This window comes from Scophthalmus maximus, chromosome 1, assembly GCF_022379125.1.
Source record: "Scophthalmus maximus strain ysfricsl-2021 chromosome 1, ASM2237912v1, whole genome shotgun sequence".
Lineage (NCBI taxonomy): Eukaryota > Metazoa > Chordata > Actinopteri > Pleuronectiformes > Scophthalmidae > Scophthalmus > Scophthalmus maximus.
The window spans coordinates 30,322,397-30,335,115 of record NC_061515.1 but is presented as its reverse complement, the minus strand read 5'-3'; the positions used below and the strand labels follow the sequence as shown (position 1 = coordinate 30,335,115).

The 12,719-nt window shown below is 46.6% G+C and overlaps 1 protein-coding gene across 2 annotated transcripts in view; it reads right to left on the bottom strand.

The window, feature by feature from the left end:
- The window catches only part of LOC118310643 (beta-1,3-galactosyltransferase 1-like), a 61,515-nt gene that overhangs the window by 27,552 nt on the left and 21,244 nt on the right, over positions 1-12,719 (bottom strand). For both annotated transcript variants that reach the window (XM_035633761.2, XM_035633752.2), the window contains one exon: positions 3,437-3,490. The gene's annotated coding sequence lies outside the window, so the exon portion shown is untranslated. The remainder of the gene's footprint in view (positions 1-3,436; positions 3,491-12,719) is intronic.

Here is a 12,719-nt window from a genome sequence, read left to right as displayed (position 1 = left end):
AGGCGTTAGTGTTTAACACAGATTCATTTAATCTTGTGAGATTGCCCCGTTCCCACTGTGACGTTTGGGAAGCTCATAAAAGACCCACTTCATTGATCCGAGGACACTTTCACATTCACAAATAGAATAATATCAAACAATGCCAGTCAGTGAGCGACTCAGCCATGTAATAAAAAAGCATAATAGTTTTATGATTGCGTCTTCAATATGTGTGTGTGTGTGTGTTGGTGTAAATCTGTAACCACAGACGCTGCCATTGTTGAGGTATTGATCCACATGAGATTTGTTTTATGGGCGAAGTACAATCAACTCTTCTATCGCCGGGGATGAATTACTGTTTTCATTGACGATCAAAGTCATTAAGTAGCGTTCACACTCGTCAGCTCTTCACCTCCGCGCTGCTCCAAAATGGATTCCACCCCCAAAGACATTGGGGGGTTTACGTCGCTAATGCCCTGCGATAATTCAACCGTGATTGATTGGCGAAATCGACTAATGACCAAGGGACACAGACGTTGGAGGCTTCCTTCACGTCTGTATTAAGCTTTGTGCTGGAGTAACTCACTGCCATCGGCCGATACCTCATTGTGGTTGGCCGCTGAGCCACGCGTGACAAAGTGCACCCTGCGTTTGAGGACGGGCTGGATGGCGAGGACAGCCGGGCGAGATGTATGAGGCGCTTTGGCGTAATGTATTCATGGGAGAAATAAAAAAGGATGGAGGAATGGCTCTTGGAACATGATAAAGCTCCTGCTGAGGTGTCTTTGATAAATTATGATGAAGCTATGCAAATAGCGCCTGCAGCCGGGTCTCTAGCTTGTACTGTTAAATTAGGGCTAACACTTGAGCTGGGTGAGCAATGAGTCCATTTCATATGCAGAACTATGATGAAATCAAGAGCAATATTTTAAAGTTGGTACAGATATCGACAGGAGTGAACTGAAGCTGAGTCTAGAATCAACACTGTTTGCACGGGACCCTTGTAAACACAGTAATTAGCAGGACGAAGACTCTCAAAGCATCATAAAGAACGTTAATATTCATCTTTGCATATTTCTGACTAATATCTCTATATATGTGTCACAGAGCTACTTCACTAAAACTACTCAAGTGAACTGGATACAATTCATCAGCGTCTCTCTGTAGTTCCTCTCTCGCTAACCAGATAAGAGAGGGAAAAAAATTATAATCTGATCCTCCGGAGTGAAAGTCCTGGACAAAGTGCCACAGAAAAACAGACTTCGCTCAGATTCACACAGTTCAGAAGAAGCGCCAGCTCCGCCCCCGAGGCCCCGCCCACACATCCAGGCCTGAACATTTCAACCATGAGGTTGAGCACGAATCAGCCATGCATTCAGATTTTTATGTTCATATTGCACGATGCAAATTGTGGAAAACAAGTAAAGGCCAAAAAAAGAAAAAGATGAGACCGAAAATCTGTTGATTTGTACAGAAACTGTCCTTTTCTGTGTGATTGCAGGTTTGAATATCACCATTGAACACGACATCATGTTGAAATACTCTTCTTGGCAGGAAAAATGGTAATTTTAAGCAGATCACCAACATGATTCACGTATTAATTTGGCATGCTAAGTGGTGATTAGGTGAGTGGGAGTGAGCAGCAGTCGCCGACGCCTGGCGAGGGGAAGAGAAAAGGCTGCGATTTCCTTCGTTTACTCCCGGTGAGCGGTGACCTTTCCGCAGACTCGCCGCCTGTGGCGCCGAGCACATATGCATTCACGGAGCGTCTGACATATGTACGCTAACCGCTCGTCTCTGTGGGCGACGGCAGACTCACGGAGGAGGAGGAGGAGGAGGGACGACACAGGGGAGAAAGGAAACAAAAAGCTGCTCAATGATTTAAAGATGTACTCTATTAAATAACGTATCATTTAATAAGTCACAAGTTATTTGTTTTGGGCTTGAGAAGAGATTATTGCTGAATCAAGGACCTGGTCCTGAGCATTTTGGCTCCTCCACTATTTTACTTTCATTGTCCAATCCTCAGAAGACTCAGTTGAATTAGAAATGACATTTCTGTTTTCACAGAATGCTCCTTTAATACTTCATCATGTTTCCACTGATCTTACTGATGTTTTCTCTGCGGCATCAGTCACAAGTATTTAATGTTGTGACAGCGCTCATTCTGTAATTTGCAAAGCTTCCCGAGGCACTGTCTGTAAAAGTCTTTTAAAAAAGTGGATACTGTAAAAGCCAAATGCATGATATGGTTCTCATTCACACATTTAGCAGACAGCTGAACGACTCGTGCAAACCAAACGATGACCTGTGATTATTCCTAAGCTGCCGAGGTGCGGTGATAAAATCCTCCTTTTCATAATCGAGGTGTCGTATTTTTACCGTATTGTTAAAACAATCGGAGGAAGTTCAGAGGCGACTGGAGGCCGAGTCAGCTCTCGGACCACGCAGACGCTTTACGAGTCAGGAGAATCTCCGTTCTGGAAGAAGTGAAACGCAGAGGGAGACGGAACCAGCTCAGTGTGGGCGTCGTCTCAGACGGGACATTCTGGAAACAGCCCGTCAGCACAGACAACCGTTCTGCTGACGTCCACCGTGTGCAGGAAGAATTCAAAAACATACATATTTATATATATATATATACACACCAAATAACCCCAAATGACACAGTTCATTTCTTAAAAATCTAAAACTGAAAGCATTAGAGCCTTAATTCAGTATCTACCATCCAGTTACACTTTTTCACTTCCCCTTGTGGCGTGCAGGAGCCATTTGCAGCCCTCGTTGTCATGGCAGCAGCATCCAATTTAAACGTTGTTATACCATGAGCTAGCGCTCATTCGGAAACAACATGAAATACGACAGCATCTACGTTACATGTGAGTTTTCTTCCATCGAGGACGACAGAGGAAAGAAGTGACGCGTGAACACCATTGATCCAGCTGCCTGGCCTAAACCTCTAAAACAACAGGTTGCACTCGGCCGTTACAGGAGATTGATTGTGGATTGATGGATAGAACTGCTCATACTGCTGCATCGCATCTGTCTGAGGTCGAAGCATGTGTATACCGCGCATGATTATTGTTCTGCCTCACAACAAAGACTTGGGAGAAGGAACCCGACAGGAGAAAACTGGGATGCGCCACATTTTTCTCTTCAATAAATAATGTCGTAATCCCCTTTGATGACAGAGGGAACACGGGAGACGGGGAACGCCTGCCAGGGCGATAAAGCCTCTGCTTCATTAAGCGGCGAGATCGAAGCAGTGAACCTCAGAGGCAACAATAACTTTTATTCAAGCCTTCTGTCTCGGCAGAGAAAGCTCCGTGAAATACACGACCGTCCTGTCTACCTTGGTGTGAAAAAGGCCTTTTAAAAGCAGAAATGGGCTCCATCGCTGACCGAGCAGCGATTTGACAAATAGACAGGAAGCCGAGGTCGGTGTAGCATAGCATACCTGACACAGCCGGCTCTTGTCCAATGCAATATGGGCTCTGTCTCTTCATACCATCTGCAAGAGAAAGGAAAAAGACAGAGCCGAGTCAGAAAATGTGACACATGCAGGAGGGTTAATGTTGAAATAAACATGTTTCACTGAGGCTGCGATGTCGTTTTGAATCTGTAAGAAAAAATTAAAAAAGCATCTCATTACATGAATAAATGAATCATAATTTACTGGAGTTGAACATTGAACCCATTCTGTCAGAAGAGAAAAACAATGGATCTGCGTTGAATTTACATTTCGTCTCCTTGGTGCAAACGGCGTCGCGGCGGCGCTCCACTCCAACGTGTCTTGACACGGACCATTAGTGGACGTTTTAACTGTAATCAGGCCATAGCTCATCAGTATGCTGCCGCCGCCGTCTGCTAACTACGGCAACGAGCAGGCAGGGAAGGCTCTTTTATGAGGACTTATCATTCAAAGACCCACTTACAGTACGTCCCCCGAAAAGGTCAAATGAAAATTCTCTCATACCAAATTGAGTTGCTTTTTTTCTCCACTTGATTAATAAGCTTCCGTGGCGAATGTCAACACAGCTTCTGGTCCTCGGTTACACCTTGAGGTCGCAGATAACACGAGTTCAATCAAAATGTGGCCAAGAGAAAATATTTCAATTAAAGAGACTGGAAGAATCATCTATGTGTTTCTTCGTACGTATGAACTCGGAGCGACGGGCCGACGACGAGGGGAAACGGGTCCGAACGAAATAACAGATGTGACAGGTTCCTCGGACCAGCGTCCGGAAACACCGGAACTATATTTAAGTCCGACCTACAGAGTTGTTACCGCAGGAAGTTGACACAGAATTAAACAACAGAAGAAAAACAAGAGAAGCAAAACCACATGATGGGGGAGAGGAGATGAAATATTCAAATGATATTTCCCCAGGATTTCTTGCAAGTAAGGTTTCCAGTCCCAAAAACAATAACACTTTTTTTGGAGGAGAGTGAATGTTTATGCAAACCATCCAATATTGAAAAGCTGAAAATCTGATGAGAGGCGACATCTTCATGCGACTGGTTTTGTCCAACCGACAACCTAAATCTGAAACCCGAGAATCTTTGGTATTTCTGCTCGAAAAATGACAAACATAGTTAATTTAGCAATTGACAAATCAATAAACTGACGAATTGTTGTTGTTGTTGAACAGAAACTAAAATCCTTGGGAACACTCTGCTGTCGCAAGCTTAAGAAACACAGTTGGAATGAGAACGGCGAATAAAAGCACAGACCACGACGGCGTGTCCATCACTCTGCCATCGAGCTGAAGAGGAAGGAAACGCCGCGTCAAACTCAGGATACAGTCCTGTCACAGAACAGGCAGGGAGCAGTGCACTCTGGGTAATTGGCAGGACCGACCTGCCCCTCGGACTTGAGTGGCACGTCTCGGGCCGCGGCATTAGGTCAGCAACCAGATCAGAGATACGGCGAGCTGTCAGCCCGGCGCCGGAGTTATCACAGGCCTCCATTAACCAGGCCGCTCATGCACCAAGATGTCTCTCAGGAGGAGGAGGAAGGACGACCACGCAAACACACGGGTGACAGCAAACACATCTGTGAGGAGGCAGCTGATGAGTTATCACCTTCCACAGACAGAAATACTATTACATTGCATTACAGACAAGACTCGGCCTCCAATTCTCTCTGTTCCTCATTAACATAATATTTCTGATGCTGGAAAAGGATTGTGCCATTTTGGAATTCATTACCCCCCCGCCACCACGCCGATCAGCACATTATGAATTATTGCCGTCATTACGGTGGGAGGCCCAGAAATATCAATAGGTCTTGATTATTCAACAACAAGGAATAATGAAAGGGAAAGCAAATGCACCTTTAGTTTGTGCTGCCAGCAGTCATTACAGTTTGTATCTCTCTTGCCCTCGGGGAAACAGAATTATGTTCAGTTTCTGCATCGCAGAAAACATTCCGGAGGCCGTGGTGAGCAACGAGCTTGTTGTTCCCTCCGAATGGACTCCGGGTGTCGTTCGTCTGCGAGAGCTCGCCGCGGAAATTTCCATAAGAGCCATAAAAATGTGATTTGCAAATGGTTTTTTTCTTCTTCTAATAATAATTTTAGCTGTGTAATTGTTATTGTTTCTTTGAGCCATGAACGCTAATATTTCACTGAAGTTCCTTTTTAATTCACGTATTTAGAGGATAATTTAGGCGGAATCATAAAAAATCTTGTTATTATTTTGCCACTTTATCATAATGAAACTATTTGAGTCGTAACAAACTCATGAAATGAAAAATAAACAGAAGAAATGATGGTGTGCGTGTGATGTCGTCCTCCTTACAAAGCAGTCGTACCTGTGTGTACCGACACAACAACAAAGTTCTTTGTACTAATTTTACAAGTATTCCGATTGTGGAAAGGCCAAACAACTGAAATACGAGTCCAAACCAGTTCATAACAAGTCTGAACAAAGACTTAACTGGATCAGATCCCAACAAACAGATTGAATGAAACAATCCTGGAACCTCAAAGACAAACAGCGAATAAGTCCTGAAAGCCTGTGTCATATTTCAATAGGACTGAAAAACGCACTGCATTTTTTGTTAAACTTCAATCATGACGTTCAGTCGGAGTATCATAATTGTAGGTCGGAGAGGTCAAACTCATTATAGCGGACTTTTCTGGGGAGATAAAGGCTTCAGCTGAATCCACTGATCCGCTCGTACCGCGGGGTTCCTCTGACCTTTCAGGGCGAGCCGCCACTCACGATTCTCTCCGTCTTAATGGAGACATGGTGATTACAGCAGACGTGATTCACACAGAAAATTCATTAGGAAACCAGTGAAAAGGGCTTTAGGAGAGATGACGACCACGTTACAGAGAAACTACTGTAATGATTTCATCGGGGGCTCGTTGATCAGCCTCCGTCTCGACGTCCTATCGACGCCCTCAACGATCCCGATGAGCCGATGACATGTCGCTGCTGCCATCCGAGGGGCGGAGGGGGGTTGTCACGATGGAGCGCACGTCTTTGTGTCGTCTGAGGGCTCGAGACTGATACTGTCAGGATGAGATAATTAACTTTCAGCTTCAAGGCGTCGGTAAGACTTCCCGTCAGACAGGCGGCACATACGGAAATGATGTTGGGGGAGGATATGGGGGGGAGGATATTTCAATCCTTCCTCAGGTGCTTCACGCTCCAGAGACACTCTGAGCTCTTTGTGCCGTGGGAAGTGAAAGTCAAGGTCACATTTCGCTCCCCTGCTCACTGGATTCAGCTTGAATCTCTGAATCACGTGGGTTTCTGTCAAACCACAACTGCGTATGAAATACTATCAGCTTCAAACAAATACCTGCTCTTTTCCTTTCAGGGACATTGTGCTGTATTGAAGAAGACTTGAAACTAGTGATTGAACCATAAACTCCTCAGGAAAATGTTTACTGACGCCATAAATCAAGTGACAAGTCGTTTTCTCATAGACTTCTGTAGAAACATTCAGGGGAGTCGCCCCCTGCTGGTCAGTACAGAGAATACAGGCTTCAGACACGCTCCAGACCAGGAGTCTACGTCCATCTTAACATACGGTCTATGCATAAAGAACATGGTGATATGGATAGTGCATTTGGAAGATGACTTTCTTGAGCCTTTTAATTTAAATGGAAATGACCAAGATCTAATTGTAAATGGCCGCGACCCGGCCGACTCTAATAATGCACCTGCAGCAGTCCACACTCGTACACTCGTCTCTCTCTCTATAGACTCAAACAGTTGGCCTTTCCAAGGCGCATGCCGTTGGTAAAGCCCTAATTAAGATTCCCATTAGGATCCGAGAGCCTGTCAATTATGTTCTTTAACTCAGAGATTTAGGTGTGGAAGACTCTGGGCAGTTCTCACCAGAGGTAAATGTCCGCTGACGACAGTGAAACGAGGACAGGAGATCGTCTTTGAGAGACAATTGTAGAAAAGTCAAAGATTTAACAGCGGCTGAAATTAATAATAGAAGGTTCCAAAACCTTTTGACTGACACTTTCATCACGTCGATTAGTGACTCGTGTTAAAATGCGTCCTGTGCTGTCGAACTGTAGTCAGTGAGGTTGAAAGAAATATATCCTGTAATCCTTTTATTCCCGTCTGAGAAGAAATATGGAACAGAGATTAACACGAGAGACGACCTTCGCTCAAAATCCATCTGCAGTATTTGCATTGACATGGACACATCTTCTATCCACTGGGTGGTTAAGTTAGCCCTCTTCAGAGAGTCACTGTAGAAAATGACACACCCTGCGTGTCATGCTACAGTGAGCACTCCTTCCTCCTCCTCTCCGTCCTCCGTCCTCCTGCCGTCAGTGCCGAGAGAGCAGCTGCACTCGGGAGGGAGAATTGGGTCACATCTCCCCAGATTGCCGATGCAACCTTCCAGTTCTTGAAGATCAGGAGTGATACGCTCTCCAGGCTCGTCTCCGACGCGGGAGTGTGTCATCATCATTGTACTAAACACGCTGCTTTGAGCAGGGGAATAGCCACCCACCGGTTTCCCACCATGCAACAGAAAATGATGAAAAATAACAAAAATCTCCATCTGACTCGTAATTGGACCAAGGCCCAATTATTGTCATTTAGAAGGCTGAGTGCAGAGGTACTCTTCTTCTTCTTCTTCTTCTTCTTCAGGTTTTGTAAAAACAAGATGTTTGGCTTCTGATATATTGCATGTGACACGTGAATGAGAAAACAAACAAACTGTGAACCCCCTTCAGTCGTGGGCTGATGTGGAGGTACTGCAGGAACTCAAGTGGTGAGACGCTGTCACTTTTCCCCCAAAAGGCAAGTCCCAACGAATTTGACACCACACACCACAATTTGTTCGAATGCCACCGTTTCCCAACGCGGCGCACAGCAGCTGTAGGTCATCGCGGCCACGTTGCATCTCTGGATTACATCATTGTTGAACGACTGCATGAAGCAGAAAATTATTCATGCGCTTCTTTTCAGCCGAGCATGTGACATTACAAATGCATGCAGCTTTGAAGCAGAGTGCACTTGAAAAATATACAGAATATGGAGGATGTTTGTCCATATGGAAAATACTGTTGTGGCGAACGTACGGACGGAGCGACAGGTGAAAGAAGGTTCATCATCATCATTGATGCCTCCACCTCTTCGCCCCAGTCAAAAGAAGAAGGCAGAGACAAGCCCTTGATGGAGTGAACCTTTGATCTCTCCCCTCTCTCTTCTTCTCCCCATCATCCTCCCTCTGCTCTCTGCCGGGGAGGCTGTCCGAGTTCTAAGAGTTCCCACTCGCCTCCTCGTCCCACCGGACCTCGTCTCCGGGCTCTCTCGTCCTCGCGCCCAGTGATTTTGTTTTCTCACGGGGAACAACAAGGTTGATCCTGCAGCATTGATCAGGTTCCTGCGGCAACAAATAGTTCAGCCCATCATTCGTCTCCTTTTTCTGTTTATTTATCAGACTGACGGCGCTGAAACGGCCGATCAATTCCAGCCCGCAGGGAGTCGCTTCGATCCCTAACCCTGATTTAATCTGGTTATTTACACCACGCACTCCGAGCTGCTTGTCACTCCGCAGAACGTCCACCCCTCGTGCTATCACATATTCAATCAAAGCCGCAGTCTCCTCGCTGGTAATGATGGTGAAGGAGGAACGTGGTGAGCTGCAGGAGGACGCTTCCAGGGAGGAGGAGAGGGATGAGCAAATCAAGTTAACACATTGTAATGGCAATTTTGAAGGCTTATTAAAGCCTTATTAAAGAGCTAGTGCCAAGTAAAACCCACGTATGGCAATAGACTCACAAAGTAGATCCCAATTACCTCTGTGCCACAAAGAGACGCCGCGACACAGAGACAATTTGTTACGGCCATCGACCTTATCAGCTTCCTCGCAGGGAAGAAACTATTGTTTATATACTGCGTGTTCAGACACTATATATATATAAATGTGTGTGTGTGTGTGTGTGTGTGTGTGTGTGTGCAGGGTGTTTGTTTCATTGTGTCCCCACAGTCTCAGGAGGGAGGAGGCACTGGAGGTTGACAAAGCGAGCAAATTGATTGGCTCCCTCGTCTGCCGCGGGGCCAACTGGTGGAGGTTAATGTTGCGGGCGAGGACAAAGTGTTCGGAATGAGACATTGCGGGGCTCTCGTGTAACAGGCACATGATGCACGGTTAGGTTTTTTAGCCCCGCCTTCATAGTTTTCCCCTCGACCTGAAGTCCCGTCGAAGATCCCGTCTTCAGTCTGCCCGTGTGGTGCTGACGCTCCGGCCGAGCTCCAGTGTCCCATGTTTGTCTGCGCCTCAGGTCCTCAGCTCCTCGTCTGTTGTCCAGTCCCAGTAAACCCCCCTGAAGACGCTGCCACTCCTCCGTCAGTCCCTCGCAATAAACCAGTTTTTGTTTTGAGCCCCCAAACAGCCAAAGGTCAAAGAGAAAATCTCACCCGTGAGGATAAAAAGAAAACTTTCCAACAAAGGATAGAGAAAATACCCGACTGTAGTTTGCAGCAGTAAAATCATCAATAGTTTTATGAATCTGCCTCTTCTGCTCCGTGTTGTGACTGACGATTAATCAATCAAGAAAAAATAATTGTTCATTTTTACCAGCGGCCGACTCTTGACAGGGTAAGTTGTTCCGTGAACATTCTTTGTTCAACATTCAAAAAGAACAGCTTCCCGGTTGACTGCGATTATCCCATCACCACTCACGTGTCCTCCGAGCGCTGCACGACTGTGATTCACACCTTGGCAAACAAAAGGAGGCAGCCGGTTGCCGTAGGAACCTCAGAGTCCAGAGACATTTGTTCAGTCCAATCCCAGTCAAGTCATCGCTTCTGTTTCAGTAAAACCATTACAGGGAGTCGATGGCTTCAGATGTGTGTAGGAACTGGAAGTTCTGAGAGTCGACCCAAACCCCGGCGAGACTAAATTGCTTTTTCTCCCGATGAGATCACGATCTGACCTGATAACACACGAGAGTCTAGTAACATTGTGCTACACTAAGGATTTACACCTGAGGGTTCCGAGCGTCTAAATTGGAGAAGTTTGTAATCGTTTCTAGCAGTTTCAGTGTGAAAACTCATTGACGCAGTCGCCCGCATTTATCTTCTCTGATTGGCTCTGATCAGTCACGACTCCAAGACCAGCGGTGAAGGCAAAGCGTCGCCAACACTTCCTGTCAGGGGCCGTTCCACCTCGTCGTTGACTTTTCACCATCACGGTTCCTCCTTCAGAGGATTTTCTGTGTTACTAAGCAACCGACTGCAGAGGAGACAATCTACTTCCTGTTTACACCACGTGACCAGTGTACGTTAATCGTCACGTGCTCAGAGATTATGACTGGAGTAAGGATGAGTTGAAATACATCCTTGACTGGTGCTTGTGAGGTGGGGCAGGTGTGAAACGGCCAGAAAGGTAATCAAATTTTCTTTTACCTTAAAAGTCCATATCGATAATTATCACGATAAATACCACACATAAGTTTAAGACTTTTTTTTGTGAAAGGCTTTAAACTCCTCTTTTTGACTAGAACTTTAAATGCAAACCTGCGTCACACCTCTTTACTACAGCGAAACACTAACTATACTTATATTGCTATTGATGAAAATTATACTGCGATAATTACTGTTATCATTTCATAGGACGACTCGTGCAAAGTACCATCATCCTGACATTGGAAAGGCCTTTTTTTTCTTTTGGACTCGTGCGGTGAAAATGAATCGGTGCAGAGAGCGAGGGGCTTTCACTCCTGCAGACGTTTAAGTGAGGCGAGCTCCTGTCGACGCAGCGTGGTCACACTCAGCCTCCGAATCAAAGAGCCACGCGTGATTCCCTAACCCTCACGAGTGCACTCGACGACTCCCGGCTCCACAGTCGGCTGCCGAGATGATGAAACGCTGCGCGTGACTTGGAAGATTTCTGCCTGCTGGGGCACTCCAATATTTTTTCCCTTTATAGGTCTTCTACAAAAGGTCGATACACAAATTTACTGCCATAAAAAACGATTGAATAAACATTTTTAGACGTGAAAATCCCTTTCCGGCTGAAACAAATCACTCTGTGAACAAACAGGAGCTGACACTTCAAGACAGAATATTCCTCCTCAGACGTGCGACCGGCTTATCTCCCATATTCCCGCTCGCTCCCGCTGCCTGGCAGCGCTGTGGAAGTGGATGACAGTGACAGAGCGTGGGAGGCGCAGGCTGCCAGAACAGTGTCATCCAGAGTCGCTGATGTCACCTCCACTCTACCTTGCACCAGCAGTGCTGCCGAAGTGCCACGTTTTTACCGCTGACTCAGCCGGCGCTCAGCCCGGCGGCCGCCGCAATGTGCACGGAGGGATGCCGCCAGGTGTCATTAACTGCGGGGGGGCGAGAGTCGGCCGTGGCAGGGTCCTGTCACATGCTTTTACCGTCGCGGACGCACAGCTGTACCTGGCGCAGGCCTCAAGGGAGAAACAGCGGGCGGCAGGCGGAAAGGAAGGTAAAGATCAGAGGTGAGAGAGACGGGACGGAGGAATAAGAGCGAGGGGCAAAACAGGAGCAAAACTCCAGGAAGGCAAAGAGAGTTGGAGGCAGGAAGAGAAGCAGAGTGGGCCCGACTCCATCCCTGAGGCTCACCTGAAGATTCTCTTTGGTCCTCTGCTCTGTGTCTGCAGAGTCCACGCTCAACGCCGCGTTCAAAAAGACGCGCCCGTCCTCCACGGGAGAGAAACAAATAACACATTCATAAAGAGATTCACGTTGCCACTGGAGGTGCCGTCCTGGACGCTTCTGCGTCACTGAAGCATGCTCTTTGAGATGAGCACTGACGGCGCCGGGATAAGAATTGATAAAGCCGCCGCTGCCGGCTCCGCTCCACTTGTGCCGCGCTGCACAATGCCCAACTTTCATGTTACGGGATTAGGAGGGATCAGTTTTCCGGATCAATAGGATTATAGCTGTCGTTCACCCCTCGGAGATGAAAGCATCACAACCTACAGAGGAAATAATAAAAAATAAAAAAGTGTCTGTTGCAGGGTGAGAGGAGGACAACTCCGCCAGCACACAGAAAACAAACAGTTATTTCAAGCAGGAATAATCCGTACTTGGAAGCGGACTGAAAGTAAACTGCCCGTGGCACAACATTAAGAGAAAACACGTCGGGAAAGAAAAAGAAAAGCTCTTATTCTTTTGCGGAGCACAAATAGAAAAATCACTCAGGGTAATTGGCCGGCGCTTCTTGTCTTTCTGCCACCAGAGAGGAGAGACACTCGGATATGAGCACGGAGAGCAACGCC